This window comes from Budorcas taxicolor, chromosome 14, assembly GCF_023091745.1.
Source record: "Budorcas taxicolor isolate Tak-1 chromosome 14, Takin1.1, whole genome shotgun sequence".
Taxonomy (NCBI): Eukaryota; Metazoa; Chordata; class Mammalia; order Artiodactyla; family Bovidae; genus Budorcas; species Budorcas taxicolor.
In genome coordinates, this window is record NC_068923.1 from 75488516 (window position 1) to 75510578 (window position 22063).

General features: G+C 43.6%; 1 protein-coding gene and 1 non-coding gene across 2 annotated transcripts in view; one reads left to right on the top strand and one right to left on the bottom strand.

Annotated features, from left to right (window-relative positions):
- The window catches only part of NCALD (neurocalcin delta), a 477985-nt gene that overhangs the window by 156772 nt on the left and 299150 nt on the right, over nucleotides 1–22063 (top strand). The gene's annotated exons all lie outside the window — the stretch shown is intronic.
- On the bottom strand, nucleotides 14176–14247 carry TRNAC-GCA (transfer RNA cysteine (anticodon GCA)). The gene has a single exon. It is a non-coding gene; the product is annotated as a tRNA-Cys (tRNA).

A 22063-nucleotide genomic window follows, 5' to 3' on the forward strand; every position in this document is an offset into this window, starting at 1 on the left:
TTCTCTTTGAAACATGGTGTTTCAGGATTTCTTTGATATTTGCCTTTCTGGCTAATGTGGAGACACCCTTTCATTTTCCCCTGGGAAAAATACAGATACAACCTGAGGAAGGCTGCTACCTGGTGAAGTATTAGAGGTGGTTTGCCATGCAGTATAGTGAGCTCTTACTACGTTGCTTTAATTACCAGAAAGAACCATGTTAAGTTGTAACAATTCTGAATTATAAAAGAAGTTTGAAGAGATTTACAGCTCTGAACTCCACCACATTTAACTTTTGGCAGCTATTTTTTAAGGCTCTTTGGTTGAATGCTTAATTTTGGAATAACTGTGTTTATTTGCATATAAACCATGTGCAAAAGTTTAAAAAAATCTATTTGTGCAAGTATGAGTATGGACCCTTCTTTTCTGATTTTTTTTTGTTTTTGTTTTTGGTATCAATTCATTGCAGCAAGGATTTATTGCACCTGCTGAGGTGTCCTTGAGCTTAACAAAGCAGTGTGAGACACAGTCCCTCCTTCAAGGAATTTACATTCTAATTAGGGAGTCAACATTCGCCAGTGGTCCTTTCTTCATCATTTCATTGAAGGCATCATCATGGTTACATGGCTTTTCTCTAAGAGTGTTAGAGCAGAGAACACAGAATACAGGATTATCCAGGATTGGGGTGGAAAGAGAGCAGAGATATTGAGGGGTCTATGGAGAGAGCATAATCATCTCATGTTGGGTACAGAAGGAAGGGAGGCCAAGGTGTGTGAGTGGGGTCGGATAGGGGTATCATGAAGATGGAGAAAGTGGTTCATGGACACGATGGGTGGAAGCTGAGGCCAAGAGGACTCCATTAGGCCAATAAAGAAATGGGGAGTGACTAAGAGGCAAGGGAAAGAGAACAAAATGCTACCAGACTCTTTTCAGTGAGTCTGTCTTGTCTCCTCCACCAGGGGGTATAAAAGGGCAGGTATGAGGTTTCTTTTGTTTCTCCTTCAGCTCCTGGTTCACCATGTTGCTCAGAGCACGTGTTTCCTAAATATTTCCTGAAGAAGTCCAGCTTACTCATGGCCTTTCTTTGGAGTCATAGATCAAATTTCTTTCACATATATAGAAATGATGGGGAGGGGGTCATTGGTTCATGCAAATGGCAAGCTCCCAAGTGACTCCTGATATAATATGACAATAATGTAAACATGCAGGTGTACACTAACCACAGTGCAGGGGAAGTCTCCATCGTCTGACACGTGTTCAGTACTTCGGGGTGAAGGGAAAGTATCTCATCTTTAGGGAGATGACCTCAGGAGACTTTCGAGAATCCCCTGTGCTGGATGTGATTCCACCTCATCCAGAAAGCCAAACGCTTCTCCTTCTTATAAGCCAACACTTCCCCTTTCACCTTCGTGATTTTGCAGGTGATGTGCATTTGAAGGCCCAAATGAACCGCTTAAACTTCTTTCTGATCCCATTGCTGTCCCCATGGTCAACTGTCGACTTTTTCTCGTGTCTATATTTAGCTGAAGTAATCTTTGTGAAGGACTTCCACACTTGAAGTCACAGTAAAAACTAGATGATAAAATGTAAATTTTGGAATAAAAACTAAAACTTCCGTGTTACTCTGTTTGTCCCATCCTCTCTTTCCTACCCAATCCCACCCGCCCGTGTCCATAAGTCTGTTCTCCATATCTGCGTCTCCACTGTTGCCCTGTAAGGAGGTACATCAGTACCATCTTTCTAGATTCCACATATATGTGTTAATATACGTTATGTGATTTTCTCTTTCTGACTTACTTCACTCTGAGTCATAGGCTCTAGGTTCATCCACCTCATTAGATCTGACTCATGTTGATGTGTAGCAGAGGCTAACACAATATTGTGAAGCAATTTTCCTTCAATTAAAAATAAATAAGTAAAAAAAAAAAACAAAGCTAAAACTTGACTGTGTCACCCCTGAATAGTCTTGCAGCTCCCTGGGGATCACGCCTACTGAGAGTTGTTGGCGATATGTCTTGTAGTCACCCAGTTGCCCCAGTACTGTCCCGGTCAAGGCTTACAAGTGTGTATGTCCCCGAAAAGCTTCTGTTGTGCATCCAGTTCAAGCATACCAATAGGGCTCTCGTGCGAATGTTCTCAGGCAGCATTTTGGAGCTCCTTAAGCTGTACCCCAGACACAACACACTTGACCAGCATCGTGCTGTTACCATGGCATCTGAAGAGCGCCCTTCTCCAGACAGGAAGATGGTAAAACTGCTCCGGGAGGACATTTTCTACCTTAGAAACTCAGAATAGACACTCTGTGTATCTGAAACAGCAAATCCCATTTCCAAAACTTCTCTCCAAGCATCATCTTCTCAAAGACATTCACGGAAAACTCTTCGCCGGTTTATATGCTCTAGCACGGACTTGGAGAAGCTTTTCTTTAATCTCTCATCTGGAAGCTTCTCTCTGAATAGAAATGTTCAATGGCTCTGGCTAAGAAACCCCTTTGGATTTCAGACAAGAGTTGCAGTAACTGAGCCCGGTTTATTCAGGAAGAGTGGAGCCAGAATGGGTCTGCTGTGAATAAAATGACAGGCCTGCTTTCTTCACAGGCGACTTCTTCCCTCTGACCGAATTCTTTGATGTTAATGTAATTCTCATTAATTGCTAACGCCAAAGCAACAGAGCTTCGACCTTTGAAAGGACTGCCTTTTATAAATTCTTATTGTTTGAGATTTCTGCTTAATGGAAAGACCGCTGAACTGCTAGTCTTTTGCTTCAGAGTTAGTAAGCAGGGACTGCTTAAGTCATTACTTTCTATTGCTTGACATTTGTATAATACTTTATAGTCTTCAAAACACTTTCACATCCATTGTTATTTGAGCTTTTTAATGACCCCCGGAAGGTAGATTTTTTTTTTAATTCCCATTTTTTGGAATGAGTGTATTGAAGGTCAGAAAGATGTAAGCGTGTGTGCTAAGTTACTTCAGTCGTGTCTGACTCTTTGCCACCCTATGGACCATAGCCCGCAGGCACCTCTGTCCATGGGATTCTCCAGGCAAGAATACTGGAGTGGGTTGCCATGCCCTCCTCCAGGGGATCTTCCTGACCAGGGGATCGAAGCTGGGTCTCCTGCATTGCAGGCAGATTCTTCACCATCAGAGCCACCAAGGAAGCCCTCAGAAAGATGTGTGCCTCCTTTAAAATCAGTTCTTGCCAGAGGTAGACCAGGAACTAGAAGCTACCCTCCTCTTCCTAATTCCTCTTCAGGTTGCTCTATCGTGATAAGCAAAGTGTGAGGATGGCAAGGGAGAACTGATAGCTTGTTTGGAAATTATCTGCTTAATAGTCTATCTCCCTGGTATGACTTTAAGCTGCCTAAAGTGGAGATTTAAAAAAAAAATTTTTTTTTTGGCTAAGCTGCATGGCATATGAGATCTTAGCCAATTAGGAATCAAACCCATGCCCTGTGAGTTGGAAGCATGGAGTCTTAATCACTGGACCACTAGGGCAGTCCTGAGATTATTTTATTCACTGCTAGATAACCAGTACCTAGAATAGTGCCTAACACGTAGTAAATTCTCAATGAACATTTTTGTTCATTCAGTTCAGTTCAGTTCAGTTACTCAGTCATGTCCGACTCTTTGCAACCCCATGAATCGCAGCACACCAGGCCTCCCTGTCCATCACCATCTCCCAGAGTTCACTCAAACTCACGTCCATCGAGTCCATGATGCCATCCAGCCATCTCATCCTCTGTCGTCCCCTTCTCCTCCTGCCCCCAATCCCTCCCAGCATCAGAGTCTTTTCCAGTGAGTCAGCTCTTTGCATGAGGTGGCCAAAGTACTGGAGCTTCAGCTTTAGCATCATTTCTTCCAAAGAAATCCCAGGGTTGATCTTCAGAATAGACTGGTTGGATCTCCTTGCAGTCCAAGGGACTCTCAAGAGTCTTCTCCAACACCACAGTTCAAAAGCATCAATTCTTCGGTGCTCAACCTTCTTCACAGTCCAACTCTCTCTCGCATCCGTACATGACCACAGGAAAAACCATAGCCTTGACTAGACGGACCTTAGTCGGCAAAGTAATGTCTCTGCTTTTGAATATACTATCTAGGTTGGTCATAACTTTTCTTCCAAGGAGTAAGCGTCTTTGAATTTCATGGCTGCAGTCACCATCTGCACTAATTTTGGAGCCCCCAAAAATAAAGTCTGACACTGTTTCTACTGTTTCCCCATCTATTTCCCATGAAGTGATGGGACCAGATGCCATGATCTTCGTTTTCTGAATGTTGAGCTTTAAGCCAGCTTTTTCGCTCTCCTCTTTCACTTTCATCAAGAGGCTCTTTAGTTCCTCTTCCCTTTCTGCCATAAGGGTTGTGTCATCTGCATATCTGAGGTTATTGATATTTCTCCTGGCAATCTTGATTCTGGCTTGTGTTTCTTCTAGTCCAGCGTTCCTCATGATGTACTCTGCATAGAAGTTAAATAAGCAGGGTGACAATATACAGCCTTGAAGTACTCCTTTCCCTATTTGGAACCAGTCTGTTGTTCCATGTCCAGTTCTAACTGTTGCTTCTTGACCTGCATACAGGTTTCTCAAGAAGCAGGTCAGGTGGTCTGGTATTCCCATCTCTTTCAGAATTTTCCACAGTTTATTGTGATCCACACAGTCAAAGGCTTTGGCCTTCAATAAAGCAGAAATAGATGTTTTTCTGGAACTCTCTTGCTTTTTTGATGACCCAGCAGATGTTGGCAATTTGATCTCTGGTTCCTCTGCGTTTTCGAAAACCAGCTTGAACATCAGGGAGTTCACGGTTCACGTATTGCTGAAGTCTGGCTTGGAGAATTTTGAGCATTACTTTTGTTGATTAGGCAGGTAATAATAATGGCTTCCCAGGTGGCGCTAGTGGTAAAGAATCTACCTGCCAATGCAGGAGATGGGGGTTTTATCCCTGGGTCCAGAAGATCCCCTGGAGAAGAAAATGGCAACCCACTCCAGTACTCTTGCCTGGGGAATCCCATGAACAGAGGAGCCTGGCTGTCTATAGTTGATGGGGTTGCAAAGAGTTGGACATGACTGAAGAGACTTAATATGCAGTAATGCCATATTTTCATTTCCATCCATCCCCTTCTTATGTGTTCTAATGGCATAATAATAATTATATCTAAAATAAGTAGGCAAAAATATGGGAACAGTGGGGAAGTGCAGGTTGTCAATCCATCAAATAGTGGATGAAGAATCCTCAGTAGAGCTGTAGAAAAACACAGAAGAAACTGAAAATAGAGTCCCTGCCTTCAGGGAACTTAAAGCTTAGAGCAACAGGGTAACCCACTGTGAAAAAGATGCAGAAAATCACCATTCAGCAGTCTTGTTTGGTTGGCCCTGCCTTTTTGGAAACTCAAAGTTGGGGAAAATAGAAAGGATGCATACTGCAAAAAAAAAAACCAAACAGCCTTAGAGGGAGGAGGAAGTGAAAGGGCTTTACTGCCACACTCTTTGTTTGGTCCTATAATTACCTGTACCTCTTCAAGTGTTTTCATGCAGGAAACTAAACAGGGAGACTGGTCGAAGGATGAATCATTCTAATTAACAGGAATAGAAGGTGAACTTTGACAAAGCTTCAATTGGCTCTTTTCTTTAAATAGTCAAGTAATTATGCTGCAATTTGGCATTGTAAACAATTGTTTCCATCCTTATCTCAACCTGAGATAATAGTTTCCAAGTCTTTTAGGGGCAGTGATTTTCAAAGTTTAGTCCTCAAGCCATCTGCTTTAAATATCCACTGCCAAAATTCTGATTCATGGGGTCTGGGGCAGGGTCTGGAAGTCTGCTTTTTTTTTTTTAAATAAGCATTTTATTGATATCTTGGAATAATTTTATATGTATAGAAAAGTAAAATAGTACAGAAACTTCCTGTGTTTCCTGCACCTGGCTTCCCCGAATGTTAACTCCTTACATAACCAGAATGTATTTGATAAATTAACAACAAAGCTACAGACTTTTTTCAAATTTCATCAGTTTTGTCATTGTTGTCCTTTTTCTCTTTAATCCAGGATATCACATTACATGTAGTTATCCGGTCTTCTTAATCCTGTCTTATCTGTGATGGTTTCTTAGTCTTTCCTGCATTTTTAATAAGCTCCCAGGTGGTTCTCAGACACTAGAACACGAAACCCACTGTTCTTCTAAAGCCAGGGACGAACCCTAGGCACACCTAACAAGTGCTCAGAAACCTGGGGAACCTCCCCTTGCCTAAGGGGGAACCTTGTGCTTTTCATCCTGTCAGTCAGGGACAGAGCCCCAAACTGAAGGCACATTCTGGAGGAGCCTGGGAAGTATTTAGCCAAAGTGCTATTTACGGAGATGCAGGCAGGGTGAAGGAAACGGGTAAGAGATACTAAGGCAGCTGGGAGCTTTTGGCAGTGAAGAGCTGTCCTGTCTTTGGGATGGGTGACCTGGTGCAGTAGTAGTCATGAGTGTGTAGTTGGAAAACCAGTCACTGCCAGAATGTTAGCCCCCAGTGTGCGGAGGACATGTATCTTTGTCTTCGCCTTGGAGCTCCTGATGGTGCCTCCCATTGGCGAGATATCACCGGAAGCCAGAGGGCAGGGGATGGACAATACAGTTGCTGGGCAGAGAAAAAGAAGAGGACGCAGAATGGATCTGGAGAATGGATATAGTGAGGGGGTGAGGTGAGAATAACCAGTCCTGTGTTAAAGCAAAATGCAGGAGAGAGAGTCTGATTAGTTAATTGTGCCTGGGTTAAAACATGTGCTCTGCTTATTATTTCACAGCTCCTATGTTAGCAGGGCCCTGTAGCTTAATAAAAAAAAAAAGAGGATGCAACGAAAGCATTGCATTTAGACTCAGAAACTGTACAATTGATCAATAAGTTGCAAATTCCACAAACATTCTTTAGGTAGGTCAATGAAAATAAAAGAACTGTAGCCTCCAGCTAAATAAATAAATATCTAGACTGAAGAAAAAGAACTACCATCTGAGATATAGCCTTCTACCATTTGGATAAAACAGTGCTTTTATTACACCCCACCCATTTTGTTATGCTTGGCTCTAGTTTGTGAAAGACCATATCCTCACCCCTTCTGCAGTATAGAGAATTAAATTCTGGGCACCAAAGAAAAAGACTCAGAAAATGATCCTCTTCTTTTTGCAATTGCAAAAGGATAAGAATGGGAAAAAAAGGTTATCTTTCTTAAGCATCCATGGGACTTCTGGAGAATCACTAGTCTTTAGGAGTAGGCTTTCCTGAGCTTTATCCAGTGGAGGTTGTTTTTGATGAAGGAAGTGAATGGGTGAGATTTTTTTCTCCCTTCATTTCAGAAAAGGAGTATAAGTTAGCACGGAGAAATAATAGTCAACTTGTGCTGTTTTTGACATTAAGTGTGACATTAAATACATCAAGTTTGCCAAAATAGAAAGCTTGGTGGAGATTTGTTTTGCTTATGTACTTTCCCTCCTACATACTGGTCTTTGGTGTTTGCTCACCGTCTTCAGTGAGGAAGCAAGCACTGCTGTATTTATTTTGCAGAGTGGTTGCATTGAGATCTTAGTAGGCAATAGAATTCCCTTCAGAGGATTTGAATGAAGAGAGTTTAATGAAGGGACTATTGCAAACCTACGGGCAGGGTTATGAGAACAGACGAAGGGTGGCCTAGCTTCCAGGAACCAGTAGCAATGGGAAGCCCTTGCCATCTCCAGGGCAAGGGACAAAAGGGGCAAACAGTGGTGAGGGTTGGCAACAGGGTCACTAGACAGGAAACACAGCTGTAAAGACACTGAAGTGAAACAGGGAGAGAGAAGGGAAAACAACACCTCACTGCTCTCGCTACACCTCTCTCATCTTTGTCTGGTGCCCCTGTTAGTTAAACCCAACAGGAAGCCAGCAGTATGGCTGACACGGGCAGGAGAGGTGGGATAGGGTTGTGGGTGTTTGAAGAGGGGTGGGGAATAACTGGCAAGGGTTTTTTCGCTATTTGAACCCCTGAAATGATTACTTGTGACATTATATTTAGAGGAAATTCAACATAGGTACCTGAAATTAATGAGCAAATCCATTTTCTATAGAGCCATTTTTAAAAATTAAATTTTATTTTATTTTATATTGGAGTACAGTTGTTTATGTCATGTTAGTTTCAGGGGTACAGCAAAGTGATTCAGTTATACATAGAGACGTATCTTTTCTTTTTCTCATTCTTTTCCCATTTAGGTTATTACAGTGTATTGAACAGAGCTGATTTTATTGTTTAAAAAACTTGCTACTCCCTTAGCCCGTTCTGAAGTTTCTTAGTGCATAGACCCAGATTTTCTCCAGTTCTCTTAGCCTCACGGTGTGGCGAGCAAGGCGTTGCCTTCACCATGACATGAGGCCTGAATTTGACGTCCACAGCTTGAAGGAGGACAGTCACCAGCATAGCTTGCCTTGTTGATTGTCCACACTGGCATTTTCAGAGTTAAAGATGGCCACCATAATGTGTATGCTCTTATTGTCTTAATAGGCTGTTTCTGTTGGAGCTAAATGTAATTACTAAACAATCATTTCCAGTTGTTCATTGATTATTTGTGCGTGATTATTTAATGAAAATAGACCCAGATGACCAAGAAGTAGCGAGGCCTGCTTCTGGGAAAGAATTCACTCTAGCTGGGTACCCTCAGTTGCAGATTATTTCAAAATGAATGCAAAGCAACAAGACCATCTTAAATGCACCTGGCAACTTTTAACCGAACTTGGCCCCAGGATCATTTCAGAGCTTCTGCTGTGAGACTCAGAGAAACAGAGCTGAAAATAGATCGGTTGCAGCAATTTCAGCAAGGGGACCTGGAAATGTTTTCTTTGGCCGAGGGTTTTTAGTGAGTGATGAATCGGCAGTGCCCAGAAGATTGCATTCTTGGTAAAATAAATTCATATTTGATTTTTCCTTTTCCTGGTGGACTATCTCTGTGAAATACTTTATATCAAATCTTTAAATATGATACAGTGGAGGCTGCCAGTCTCCTATTTGCTGTGATCTTTTGTCCTATTTCATTAGCTCCACTTTTCCTTTCCATATTTGTGATGGATTCTTGGGCAAAGTTACCTTCATCTAAAAGGCTCTAGAAAAAAATAAAATCATGCTCTTTAAAGGTTTTATTTATATCAGTTAATTAGTTTTCCCTGTTATCAGCCTCGACTGTATTCCCTTTTTCCCTAGCTTGGAAAAATGTTTGGCCTGGCTTTGTCTTCAGTCATATTGGCTATTCTCTTTATAATCGTGAAAATGCTAACTAAAAAAGTAAAAAGCAAAAAACAACAAACAAAAAAAACATGATCCTCAGCTATTCATTCTGTGGCCAGTTGGCTTAAAGTTCAAAAGTCTTTGACTCTCATAGCATAAATGAGTTTTGTTGCAATTTTGAGCAAAGCTAGAGAAAAAAAAATCTGTCGATTATGCCTTATGAAGTCATGTCATGGCTTTGAGCAGCTAGGATCTATAAGCTGTTTTAATCAGTGACTTTCAGTGGATACAAAGACCTTTTCGCCCTACTGATATAGCCTGTGCAGTGTTAGGGCAGGTTGCGGCTGCTGCTAAGTCGCTTCAGTCGTGTCCGACTCTGTGCGACCCCAGAGACGGCAGCCCACCAGGCTCCCCCGTCCCTGGGATTCTCCAGGCAAGAACACTGGAGTGGGTTGCCATTTCCTTCTCCAATGCATGAAAGTAAAAAGTGAAAGTGAATTCGCTCAGTTGTGTCCAACTCTGTGCAACCCCATGGACTGCAGCCCACCAGGCTCCTCCGTCCATGGGATTTTCCAGGCAAGAGTACTGGAGTGGGGGGCCATTGCCTTCTCCGGTTAGGGCAGGTAGGTAGTGGTTGATGCAACACTATGCTGGCTTGCTTTAACCTGTGATAATAGGGATCAACACTGATGGAAGGATCATCTCTGTCCTTGGCAGCTCTTCTTGTCTGTGTCAGGATCATGTTCCAAATGGCTATGGTGGTGAACACGGCTGCATCTTTAACTCTGGGGCCCTCCACACGCCCTAAGGTTCAGTTAGTCAACGGCTCTGCAAGACAGATCTGTTTCCTTCCCCGCGGTCACCCCCATAGGCAAGGACCTTCCTAATGGTCTGGTTATTGAGACAACCTGCCTGCTCAGAAAGGAGAAGGAAAGCAAAGAGCTTTCCTTGCTCTTGTCACATGAGCTTCTTAGACTCTCATATTTATCAGGATCTGCCTCTGCTCAGAAACTCTCAGCCAGTTATTACTGACAGAGTAAAATCTCTATCAGTAACCAGTGGGTAAGTGTCTGTGAGCGACTGCTGTGGGCAAGACTGCCTAGTAGGCCAGTGCAGAGGCAGTCTGGACACATATTAGGGCCATGTGAGATCTTCTCAGTTGCCTCTCACATTTGACCGGAAGGATGCTTTTCTTCTTGACACTGTGCTTGGCTCTGAATGATCATTCTGGTCATAATGTATCCCCAAACGAAAGAGAGTGGTCATCACTAAAGATGCTCCTGCTGGAGGCAGTTCCCAAGGGAATTGCCAGAAACGTGTTAAGCAAAGGAACCTGTAGGGGGAAAAAATGCTGCCTAGACATATTCTTAAGGCAGTTACTTTGGAGAGCATAATGCACACTCCTTGTAAACTAAAGAAAAAACTATGTCACCACTTTCAGTCAATCCAGAGTCTTGAATAGCAGCTTTCATTTATGGAAGTTCTGGAAGCTGACCTGCTTCTAATCTTCAACCTGCCCCATTAAATAGATATTATTTATGTTCCAAATGTACAGATGAGGAAACCGAGGCTCAGAAGACTCTTGGGGTGTTGGCAGGTCACAGAGTGGGAGGCGGTAGAGCCAAGATTTCAACCCAGTTGGACTGATTCCAAGCCCATTTGCATCCTCAAGAAGTCTATCCTTTTAGCCGTGAAAATGCAGATTGTCCCCAGTGCAACAGGCAGCCAAATGCCGTGAAGAGCTGATAGTCAGGAGAGGGGAGGACAGTGGCGAGACCAGGAGCGCTGGTTGGCACTTCACCCATGCCTCCTCCATCCTGAACTGTCAGCCCTGCTTCTCTTTGATTGCATCATTGGAACTTGCTGGTTTAAAAGAGCATCCTCACCAGTGTTACTTCTTGGACAGCAAGAGTCCACAAAGCTGACACCTGAAATTGTCATCTTCCCTGTGCAGTGAAATTGCCTCCAGTTTGCTGGGACAGAGGCATATCAGCCGATTAGCAGATATATCTGTGTTGACCTTTCTATTATTATCAACATAATGGTTTGCTTATTTAACTAACGGCATGTGCCCTTGTTAGGAGCTGTGGACATAGAAAAATCTTTGTCATTTCTGGACAAGTGATCCTTGTTAATTTCGGGTATGTCAGTCCAATCCACAGCATGGGGGAAAGGTGGTGGCAGGAGCTAATGTTGCCTGTACTGCACATTCTGGAGATGAAGGGAGTGATTTAGCATGTTTCCCCTGTAGAGTATATTTGTAGAGAATGCATAAACTAGCAGATTTAATCTAAGAACGACCTGGCCCCTTCCCTGCCTGGCCAGGAGGTGTGGTCAGAGAGCCTGGGTTCTAGTTAGTCCCCTAGGATTTGAATCCTGATACTTCTAGCTTATGGGCTCCTGTTGGCTCAGATGGTAAAAAATCTGCCTCCAGTGAGGATGACCCGGGTTTGATCCCTGAGTCAGGAGTATCCCTTGGAGAGAGCATGGCAACCCACTCCAGTATTTGCCTGGAGAATCCCATGGACAGAGAAGCCTGGTGGGCTACGGTCCATAGGGTTGCAAAGAGTTGGACATAACGGAGCAACTAACACACACACACACACACACACACACCTTAGTTTGTGGGATTCTTTGGTGACTTAGCAGTAAAGAATCTGCCTGCAATGCAGGAGACACAGTAGGCTTTGGTTCAATCCCTGGATCAGGAAGATCCCCTGGAATAGGAAGTGGCAACACACTCCAGCATTCTTGCCTGGAAAATTCCTTGGACAAAGGAGCCTAGCCTGATGCAGTCCATGGGCTCACAAAGAATCAGACGGGACTTAGCAACTGAGCACACCTTATAGGGTTATTCTGAAGACTCAGCAAGAAAATCCTTGAAAATTGCTTGGCACATTATTCAGTTCATAGTGAAAACCCAATATTGAGAAGAATAGCAAATACTGAATGAGCAGGCCTGGGCATGGGCTGTGCATTGCGCAGCTCCTGGGGGCCCCTGCCTCATAAACAACCTTGTGGATGTCACCCAGAAGGTGTGCAAGGTGTGCAAGGCAGTGACCCTGTGCCAGGAGCTGCTCCAAGGGCTTCATGTGTTTTAACTCTTTAATCCTCGCAACAATCTATTATTAATCCTGCTCACAACTTAGGCACAGTTGTTAGTTACCTTGCCTAAGTTGCACCAGCTGGCAAGTGGCAAGGCTAGGATGTTGGCCATTTGTTTTATTATGGTGTAGAGTCTTTCCTGTCAATCACAAAGTGGAGGGAAGATCTCCTTGAGAGTTTGATGTTCTTTATCAACCCATAATGCATTCAGTGTCCTTATATGTTTTAATATTTTTGAAGCAGTTTATATTTTCTTCCTTTATAGATAGGAGGTGTTAGCTTAATAATGGAAATGCATGAATTCACTTAACCTTGGGAGAAAGTGACATACAGTCTCTTATCATAATTGAGTTCTCTGTGATTAGGATCGAGGGAGGGAAGGAGGAAGAGGGGGAGAAAGAGAACAAGCCCACTGGACATTTGAATAACACCAGCAATTTTGGTCTTCCCTGGTGGTACAGTGTGTAGGAATCCATCTGCCAATGCAGGGGACCTGGGTTCGATCTCAGGTCCGGGAAGATTCCATCTGGTCTAGGCCTTAGTTGCCTTAGAACAGCTAAGCCCCTGATGAAGAGCTGCATCAGGGCCTGTGAGCTGCCTCTTCTGGATCTCTGTGCCTAGAGCCCATGCACCGAAACAAGAGAAGCCACGCACACCGCAAGTAGAGAGCAGCCCTTCGTCCCACAGCTAGAGAAAGGCTGTGCACAGAAACATAAGACCCGGCACAAACAAAAAGAAAGTAAATTAGCAAATAATTTAAAAAACTCCCCAAACAACACCAGCATCTCTACCAGCCCTTTCATCAGGAGGTCACCACCCATTTTCTTTGCTCAGAGGGCTTCGCCTCTCACATGACTTACATGATGTGAGCATCTTGCCACGTAGAGGTTTAATAACACACTTTTCATCCCACATGGCCCATAAATGAGGCTGCTAGTTCAGCTGGTGCTCAAGCAAAGATTTACTCCACATCAGAGCCAAAACTAGCGCTGCAGGAATTTTTGACAAGTGACACAAGACCCCAGTGAGACATCTTCCTGAGGGACTTTCAAGCGGACTGCCTCTTCAAGAGACCCTTTTTGCCCTGGATGGTGGGCAGGGAGCTGTTGGGAGGAGCGTAGCCAGGGTTTTAGCTGCATTGCCTATGCCTTCTGAAATGGCTCTGGGTCCTCCCCGGCTCCTGCCTGCCTCACAGCCACCCTGTAATGAGCACCTCCGCGTTTGCTCCATTATCCTTGGTTCTCTCTTATTCGCTAACTGCATCTCCCTTTTATCAAGCTCTTTGCATCTGATGGTTGGCTGCGTTCTTTATTTTTTTTTCTTTTAAGTGAGTGATAATTGCTTTACAATGTTGTGTTAAGTTTCTGCTGCATAGCTATAAGTGTATATAACTATATCCCCTCCCTCTTGAGCCTCCTTCCGGCGCCCCCACCCCGCCCCCTGGGTCATCACAGAGCACCGAGCTGAGCAAGCTGCGCTCTACAGCCCCTTCCCACGGGCATCCGGTTTACGCTCTACAGCCCCTTCCCCCCAGCATCCGGTGTACGCAGGGCAGTGTGTATATACCTCGCGCCACTCCCTCAGTGTGTCCCTCTTTTCTCCCCATTGTGTCCGCATGTTCGTTATGTCTACATCTCCATTGCTGCCCTGCAAATAGGCTCATCAGTACCAGGTGTCTATGGCTGGATTCTTTGTTTCCCTGTATCCTCAGCCCTGTCTTTTCTCTCTGTTGCCCGTCTTGAAAGTGAAAGTGAAGTCACTCAGTCGTGTCCAACTGTTTGCAACCCGGTGGACTGTAGCCTCCCAGGCTCCTCCGTCCGTGGGATTCTCCAGGCAAGAATACTGGAGTGGGTTGCCCTTCTCCAGGGGATCTTCCCGACCCAGGGATCGAACCTGGGTCTCCTGCATTGCAGGCAGACGCTTTACCCTCTCAGCCACCAGGGAAGTCCATCTTGGGACTCCCTAAACTCCCCCTGTACCCCCTCTGCCTGGGGGAAGAATTCAGGCACTCGAGTTGGTACTATTTATGGGATGTAGATAACTTTTACAAACTTCGGCATGTTTCAGAATTGCTTTTTTCTCCTGAAATTTTACTGGAGAGGCTAAAATCAGATTTCAAGGCTATGGTTTTTGTACTAATGGGATGACGATGGAGGTGGATCAGCGCTGACTCCCTTTCTTCTCAAATTCCCATTCTCCATGAAGCTGGACGCGCCTCAGCCTCAGGAAGACAAACAGCATTGGTGGTTTTCCGTGTGAGGTGAGGGGCACCTGATAATCTGCTGTGGGACACGGACGAGCCTGTGTCAGTGTGTGGTTCCTCAGGCTTGTCACACCGAGGCTGCTCAGGACACCGTCAGGATTAGGGAGGACGCATCTTTTCTGTAAAAATAGCGTGTTGTCTACATGATGCCAGGCAAAAGATGATTCAGCATGCCCTTTGCCACTCTAAAAAAATAACAAAATATGTCTTCCTTTCTACTTAACACCAGAATAAACTACTTCCTTCCACCGTCATTCACGGAGCTAAATTAAAACCGTACCAGGAAGGAGAGAGGGAATATTTTCATCCAGGACAGAGAAGATGAAAATGGCAGGACTGGCCGTTGGATGAGGGCCTGGCCCACGGTGGGCTGTAGATAGTAGCTCACCTGCTGTTTGCTGAGGAGACTGCTCTTCAGATTATTCATGGCGTCTACTTTTGAAGGGAGAGTTGGAGGCACTGTTCAGGAGGATGTTCACTTGCCCTAAGGACAGGACAGTGAAAGAATATGGCTTAGAAACAGAGTCTGAGTATTGAGTAGAGAGTCCGAATGTTGGGTCTGTTTCTCCATTTTCCCTACATGATTGATCTGAAATCTTCAGGACTGAGTTAAGGGAGGATGTTACTGTCACTTTCCTGCCTTCCTGCAGCTGGGTTAGTTGTGTCTCCTCAGGCTCCCCACACTTCCTCTCTCAAGGCCCCCATCACATTTTATGAGAATTCCCTGTTCTGTGCATCTTTGGCAACTTGGGACTGGGACATAATCTGTACCCCCGATAGTCTCTGGCAGGCACGTCTCTGATGCTCATTTGTGGAAAGAAACAGTGAAGGAATAAATGGCATTCACATGCTATGTTTTTCTCCTTTTTTGCAAGTTCCTTAAATAAAAAACCAGGTCTGATTCTACAGGTAATATGGCAGAGATCACAGGTTCTCAGCAAGAGCCTTCTTCCCAGGACACTACTTACTGTTCCAGGCATGCTGGGACTGTTATTTAAAGCAATGTGTTATCAGAGGCTTTATTAACCCTCTGAATCCAATCATCAGAGAAGGTGAAACTTGAAAAGCTTCAAAGTCAGAAGAATAAATGCAAAAGCTTTTACTTGTTATTCTTGTTCTAGAACTAAGGAGAAAAGAGGGGGGCCATGTCCAGATCTCTTTAAACTGGAAGGGCAGTTGCAGATACTAGGTTCGTTGGGTATAATTTCCTAAAGTCATTTCATCTGAGGAAAATAAAGGAGTTTTGAAAGCCTGGAGAAGCCTGAGTTAGCCAGAAAGAATCAGCAAGCAGGGCTATAGTCCATAATTCGAAGGACAGTGCTATTTTCTGTGCCCTTGAAGTTGGAAGCAGACAGTTCCAGGATCAGCATCAGTATTCTGGGCTTTTAAAAAATTTTCTAAGTTTCAACAGTACCATTTTAAACCAAGTCATATTATTCTATTAAATCAATGCACTCTATTTTGGTTGATTGTTTCCATTTTTTTTAACATAAATAATGTTGCCATGAGCATCTTCTTGGGTACAACATTTTTTTCCCTTTAGGATGGATTAGTACTATACCGAGGGGGATGCATGCTTTTATGGCTCTGGATACCTGTGGCTAAAGTATTCTTTAAAGGGCTGTAATGAATACACTTAGGGAGTGTTTTAGCTTCTTTTGAAAGCTGTGTGCTCTGCTCAGTGATGTTTACCACTTTGTGATAGTCTGTCCTTGTAAATCTGAAACCGTGGGCTGCACGTGTCTCTGTCTCTCTAACTCATCTGCACCCATGTATTGTGGAGGCTGAGTCTCAGTATAGCCTCACATCCAAGGGAACAATGTCCAACAGTCCAAGGCAATTACAAAAAAATTGAAAATTGTTGTGGAAGTGAAAGTGTTTAGTTGCTCCATCATATCTGACTCTTTGCAACCCCATGGACTCTAGCCCGCCAGATTCCTCTGACCATGGAATTCTCCAGGCAAGAATACTGGAGTGGATACCCATTCTCTTCTCCAGGGAATCTTCCTGACCTAGCGATCAAACCCGGGTATCCTGCCTTGCAGACAGATTCTTTACCGTCTGAGCTACTAATTCCTATCTTTATTGTAATTCTCAAAGAACATGAGATGAACATGTTCATGTTCTTAAATCTACCTCTTCTTTTTAATTCTATTTCATGCTGCAGTTGCTTGGTGTCCTCTGTCTTCATATTGCCATCTCAGTTCTAAATGGCTTTTCTTTTCCTTTTCTGCTGACACATACCATCAGGCTCATAAATTTAGCCATCTTCCCTCAAGCCCACACACCGGACCCATGACTCTTTTCATATATAGAACCTCCTCTGGGAGATATAGTCTGAATGTTCTCTGGTGAATTTTCTTATACCCAGACTCAGACTTAATGCAACATGAGAAAACCCTGGAGCTGACCTGACAAGCTGGAGGGGATTAGGAAAGACCATGCCTAGTCACATATTAATATTTTTGTCCCTGTCCCAGGTAATAATAACCGCTAACATTTATAAGTGTTCACTAGGTACTTTTCTAAGTACCTTGCATGTATTGTCATTGATTCCTCGTAACCACCTTTCGAATTAACTAATAACATCAAAGCCATGTTTTAGATCAAGACACTGAACTAGAAAATATTTTAAGTGACTTTCTTATTATCATAAAGGAAATGACAGAGCTGGAATTTGAAATAGCTGGTTGGCTTTAAAGGGCTGGAGAAGGAAATGGCAGCATTCTTGCCTGGAGAATCCAATGGGCAGAGGAGCCTGGAGGGCTACAGTCCATGGGGTTGCAGAGTCGGATGTGACTGAGAACACACACATGCTTTAGAGGGTGGGTTTTTGTCTACTGTGCTATATTCCTTAAATTTCTATTTTAACATATATATAGACAAATATGTATACATTATATATATATAGTTATGGATAAATTACATTTCCTTATTTAATCAAAATATAGACCCAGAATTTGAAAACAAAGTGGAGTGTTCATTTCTTATGAGTTAGTTTTTCTAAATTAAAAATCACTTGGGGACTTTATGCTGCTGTCTCAATCTACCTGTCTGATCTTATTGATCTGGGCCATGGTGTTGCTTTTGTTACTTCTTATGAGAAAGGCCTGTTTTGACAAGGTCAGTGGAAAGATTTAATCTATCTTAGAATCTGGAAGATAAATCTAGTAAAAAAAAAAAAAAAGATTTGCTGGTATACTAACAGGGAGTGATTGCTGAGCCTCTTAAAGAAAAGGGTTTGTAATTTAAGTTGCTTTTTATCAATTTTTCAAGTAAATGCATGCATCCTGCCTATGTTCTGGGTTTGCTTTTAATGCATCAGCTTTCATCTTTTATATTTTTCTCTTATCCATGCCAATTACCTGGTCTGGTTCATGGTTTTCATCCCAGAGATGCTGTGTGATGCAGTGCTCAGATAAGAGTCCCCTTCTCCTCTGGAAAAAATTGCTTGCAAGTTAGATGCATGAATGTATCTTTCTCAGTCAGAGGAATAAAAAAGCAGATTTTTTTTTCTTGAGAAGAAAATGTTTAGCAATTTAGGTCACTCTTTACAGTCAAAATCGACTTTAAAAAGATCATTTAAATGTTCAGTTTGAAACTGTCTATAGTCTGCTCTTCAAAGAGGAGTGCTCACTGAGAGATGCAACAGTCCTCCAGTTTTCTGGAGTGGAAGGAATGCTGGAACATTCAGGAGACTTGAAATCAATGTCAATTCTGCTGATAACCAGCTCCTTTGGGACTATTACTTATCCTCTCTGCATCTTACTGTCTTCATCTGTAAATGGAAGGTTTATACTAAATAATTTTTGCACCTTTCTTCATGCATAAATTTCCCTGGTCAGCTCTAACATCAGCAACCACCTCCACATCTGAGTGTTTCCCAATCCCTCTCCCCAAAATGCTTACCAACCCTCATTGGCTGGCCGAGGCTCAAACTTGCCCAGTTAAAGCTCCGTTCCTTAAGATTGCATGCATGCATGCTAAGTTGCTTCAGTCATGTCTGACTCTTTGTGATGCTATGGACTGTAGCCCACCACACTCCCCTGTCCATGGGATTCTCCAGGCAAGAATACTGGAGTGGGTTGCCATTTCCTTTTAAGATTAGGCACTGGTTGAAATAAAAATATTATTAGATGGAACTGTGTAAGCTATTTGCCATATTATTTAGTTCACCCACTCCAGTATTCTTGCCTAGAGAATCCCTTGCACAGAGGAGCCTGGTGGGCTGCTCTCCATGGGGTTGCACAGAGTAGGACATGACTGAAGCGACTCAGCATGCATGTATGCATTAGCTCATTTAACTAGTCCAATAAGCAATAAGTGAGCATGTAAGATATTCAAGATACTGAGTGGGGGCACTGGGTGTCTTTGGAATGATGGAGAGGAATGTAAAGATGAATAACCTATGGTCTTGGAGTTGAAGGGCTCAATGTGAGTGGTGAGGAACGGAAGATCTATATAAATATCAGGTGAGCCCTGTGGCTTTTGAGTGCTGTAAGATTTCAAATGGAGAGAGGGATTGCTGTCAGCTGCATTGCTGTCAATTAAAAAAGAATTAAGATCAGGCTTGAGTATGGCTTTGAAAGACAGTTGACTGGTTAAAAAAAAAAAGACAAAGATAAGGAGCTGTGACTTGGCATGAATCAAAGTTTTGAGGTGGGAATAACCGAGGCAGACTGGGAAATACAGTTCAATATATGAGGTGAAGCCATGATACTGATAAAAGATAGGCAAAGAACATTAGACTTAATACAGTAAGTCAAAGGGAGCACTCGTTATTCTTGAATGAGAGAGTGACAAGCTGCTGGGCAAATTTCAGGAACTTCATGTGATGGACTGTGCAGAAAAGTTTTCAGGAAAAAAAAAACACACCCTAAGGCTTCAGAGCTTCAACCCTCACCCCACGAATGTTATTGAATGAGTGCTTTTGGAATTTGATTTGATGTCCTTCTAAGAAGAAAGGTTGACTATAAATAATCTTGCCAGCAAAAATAAGCAGCTTGGGAAGAAAAAGAAAGTATATGAGGGATTTTAAAGTGAAGGGACAGAGATTGGCATGCCCACTCACCTCTAGTTCTCCAATCCCAGCATTATTAGCATTCGTCCTCTTTCCTTTTCTAATTATTCTACCCCTTGTGTGTGTGTGTGTGTGTGTGTGTGTGTGTGTGTGTGTGTGTGTGAGTCGCTCAGTCCGACTCTCTGCGACCCCGTGGACTGTAGCCTGCCAGGCTCCTTTGTCCATGGGATTCTCCAGGCAAGAATACTGGAGTGGGTAGCCATTCCCTTCTCCCTTAAAAGTGGGTAAAATGTCAACTGTAAAAAGTCAGAGGTGCCTTTTCGGGGGGGCGGGGTGGTTATATTTAGCTTCTCATGGTTTTAAGAAATATAGAAGCTATAGAACCTGCCTTTTCTCTCATTTCTCTGTCTTCTCACTGGAGGACATATTTAATAGGTTCTATACTGGAATTGGGCTTCCCTCATAGCTCAGTTGGTAAAGAATCCGCCTGCAAGGCAGGAGACTCCGGTTCGATTCCTGGGTCGGGAAGATCCACTGGAGAAAGAATGGGCTACCCACTCCAGTATTCTTGGGCTTCCTTTGTGTTGTGGCTCAGCTGGTAAAGAATCTCCTACAATGTGGGATACCTGGGTTTGATCCCTGTGTTGGGAAGACACCTTGGAGAAGGGAAAGGCTACCCTAAAGTTTTAGAGTGTTAAGTGTCTGTTCTGATATTGCTGCATAACAAGTCACCCCCAAACCTAGGGGCCCAGCAATCGTTGACATGCATTGCTGATGTAATCTGAGCTGGGCTGGTGGGGAAGGTGCGTCTCTGCTCCATGACATCAGTTGGGACAGATCAAAGGGAGGTGGGAGGACCCACCCCTAAGATGGTACCCTCTCCTGGCTGGCAGGTTGGGTCTGGTTTTTGGCTGAGAACTTGAGGCGAGGGTGTTGCCAGAAGGCTGGGATGGAGAACCCTGGCTGCTTGGCTTTCACGTGGCTTGGTGGCTGAATTCCAAAAGTAAAAATCCTGAATGAGAAAAAGAGAGAGAATGAGAGCCAGACAGAAGCTCTATTGCTCTTTTGATCTAAAGTTGCAAGTTACCAGCACAGCTTCTACCACATTTTGTTTGGTGGGTGGGAGTAAGTCATCTCAAGAGGAGGGGAACTTGACTCCACCTCTGAGAAGTATCCCAGGATTTGCCAACAACTGGTAAAACCACTGCAGTATCCATAGGATTCTCCATACCACCCCCCCACCCCGCCCCACACCAGTTCATCTTCCCCTCTCTTTAATTGTATCTTAAAAATTTTTTTAATAAATTTATTCACTTTAATTGGAGGCTAATTACTTTACAATATTGTAGTGGTTTTGCCATACATTGACATGAATCAGCCACAGGTGTACATGTGTTCCCCATCCTGAACCATTAAAAATTTTTTTGGCTGTGCTGGGTCTTCATTGCTCTGCGGGCTTTTTCTCTAGTTACGGTGAGCAGTGGCTACTCCAGCTGCAGGGCGTGGCTTTCTCACTGTGCTGGCTTCTCTTGTTGTGGAGCACGGGCTCTAGAACGCAGGCTCAGCGGTCACCGTGCTCAGGCTTAGTTGCTCCATGACACGTGGGATCTTCCGGGACCAGGAATTGAACCCGTGTCTCCCACATTGGCAGATGGATTTTTTGCCACTGAGCCAGCAGGGAAGCGCTAATTGTATCTTTAAATGTTCATAGGAGTAAAGCCTCGGACAGGGCCAGACAGGTCACGTTTGTGAGTGAGGCAGGGTGTGGGGTTCGTGATGTAAAGGAGAGAAATTTCCTCCTGTGAAGCAGACAAACCCACCCTCCCAAGTCACCAGTCTGGAACTTCTGGCTGGATAGAAAGGCAGAAGTAAACTTCACTCTGTACCTCTAGACTGTTTTTTGTTGTTCAGTGAGTCTTCTTGATTATTTTTTAAGGGCAGGAAAGGGGATGATATAATACGTATGGGTCAGAAGTAGAAACATGCCTTTGGAGGGATGACCTTCTCCTTGAAGTTGGTGTTTAAATGACAAGTTCTCAACGTGGGGCAGGTGCTGGCTTAAAGGAACATTAGACTAAATTTGTTTAGATATCTTATGCTCTAACGGAGGAGATAATCTTTGGATAGGCCCTTCAGCTACATGGTTCCATAGAATCCATGTCCCTGACTCTGGTGTCTCCTCCCACAGTGTACTTAGAAAGCTGGAGTTTCTGTGGTACTCCAGCCCCCAAAGTATATGGGATGCCTAAGGTCACAGAACAGATGAGAAACCAAGCCATAAAGACCTGATCTGAGATGAAGGTGGAAACTCTCTGGGTAGAGTTATCTTAGCAAGTCACAGATTCAATCTTGAAATATCATTCTCCGTGATTTGAAAAAGTGGTGGTTTTTCACCACTCCTTTAACCTTGTTCTTAAAGAAACAAAGGAGAGTGTTACTGTATTCTCTTTTCTTTAGATGGATTTTGTATGGCTAAA